This window comes from Aplysia californica, unplaced genomic scaffold (genome assembly GCF_000002075.1).
Source record: "Aplysia californica isolate F4 #8 unplaced genomic scaffold, AplCal3.0 scaffold01239, whole genome shotgun sequence".
NCBI classification, from domain to species: Eukaryota; Metazoa; Mollusca; class Gastropoda; order Aplysiida; family Aplysiidae; genus Aplysia; species Aplysia californica.
Window position 1 is genome coordinate 45,099 of NW_004798509.1, and position 1,923 is coordinate 47,021.

At 40.1% G+C, this 1,923-nt stretch overlaps 1 protein-coding gene across 1 annotated transcript in view; it reads left to right on the forward strand.

Annotated features, from left to right (window-relative positions):
- Positions 1–1,923, forward strand: part of LOC101848258 (inositol 1,4,5-trisphosphate receptor type 3) — a gene marked incomplete at both ends in the record, with an annotated part of 112,704 nt that overhangs the window by 22,986 nt on the left and 87,795 nt on the right.

A 1,923-nucleotide genomic window follows, 5' to 3' on the forward strand; every position in this document is an offset into this window, starting at 1 on the left:
CCCCCCCCCCCTCCCTCACAAACAGGCAGGTAGACCTGTAAGGAAAAGTCTCAAAAGATTAATGAGTCTGAGAATGTGAGAATGTACCCCTCCACGATTAATGCTATATTATCAAATCTAGTTCTTACAGTCTAAAGTGGCACTTTGTCATGAGTGTGGGAAATCACAACAAAATTCATAGACAAAGAAAGAGACCACTTGGAGCTCTTCTGAACAATACAAAATGCTTTGTTATTTTTGCTGCAAGTTGCAAGATTGCCGATGGTTGTCAGTTTAAATTTAGCGTTTGATGAAAGAGGTGGAATTTGAAAGCTACACTTCCTTTGATTGAATATGTTCATTTCATCGTCAATATCAATAGATTTAGACGGTGAAAAAGAAGAAGCTGAACTTTCTGTAGTTGCTCTCTTCTTCGGTGCTGGGGAGCCACAACATAATAATATGGTCGTACCGATGGCACATCTTAAAATAAAATTACATCGAATTCTTTTTACGAGGCTCTCAAAGAGCATCTGAGGGCATCATAAACTGTCCCACCTATGCCAAATAATATGATACAACAGGTGGGAAATGCATGAGAGCAAACTACCGTTTCAGTCAGTGGGAAATGCACGAGAGCAAACTACCGTTTCAGTCAGGTACATTTTCTGCTGTGGTAGTAAGTACGTAATACATGCATGCAGATTCATTTATCATTTGGAATACTTTTGACACCCTATCACTACTTTGTTCTAACTTTTGAACACCTTAGTTTCAATAAGACTTGTCCAGCATCAGCAACTCAGAACTCATGTAGAAAGTGCCACAGAGTTTCAATAAGACTTGTCCAGCATCAGCAACTCAGAACTCACATAGAAAGAGCCACAGATTAGAGGTCATTTTATGCAGTTGCGAGCGCCGTAAAACCCCATACTAAACTAAACTAAAGAGGTCATGTTACTAGAGAGCAACATACAAAGTAAAATAGGGGAGTGCGCCGATAGGTGTGTGATAGGAAGGAAGGGGAAAACTATACCAGAGCACCCACCAACCACGCAGTTTGGAAATCTATAATCATATTTTTATTTTGCTATCTGCTTTTTGGCTGGCCACTTTTGACAGCCTCACATGCAACGATTTCTTTCCTTGTCTCTCACGATCACGATGCGTCGCACTGAAATTGAAAATACGTTTATAGCAGCTGTAAACTTAAATTAATTGTTCACAGTCACGATCAAGGTCAAGTTGAGATAAAATTAGAATCTTGCTCAACACAATGTAATATACGCCGCACAAGTGTAATCCATAGAACTGAGGAAAGTGTAGAATTGTAATAGTAAATCCAAAAGAAAATAAGAACATTCACCAGAGTGTATTATATAGTTGTACGAGTGTTGTATAAGGTACGAAAAGCCTCTTGTCACTTCCTCTTTACCTGCAAACACTCACACAACATATTCCCCATTTTTGGGGGTCTCAGTTTATCATTGCTCGAATGTGTGTTGTTTATGTTGCTTGGTGGTGCTGTTTTTCGCATCATGTTACTAACTCCAACTTTTCTCCATCTATCTCTCAATGTAATTCCCCATCCCCCCCACCAAATTATTTTTTTATATCAATAGCTATGTGGTTCAATATAGAATGTATATGCAGAAATTCATGAGAAAATATTCTTTAGAAAAAAAGGTATGGGAGGCAGAGTGGGGCCACCCCTGAGCACCCTTGATTCGTGGGATTTCCCTGGGCACAGGGGCCTATTTGCATGCGGCATAGAAGGGGTTAAATAACCTAATAGAGTAGATAGGGCCGTTAAACCCATACCATACCACACCATACCATTACCTATTTGTTTTGCAAGTGCCATGAAACTCTCACTGAAACGAAAAACCAATCATTCTGACCTCTATGTGTCCCCCCCCCCTTCCTCCCTTTGCTTCCCCCTTC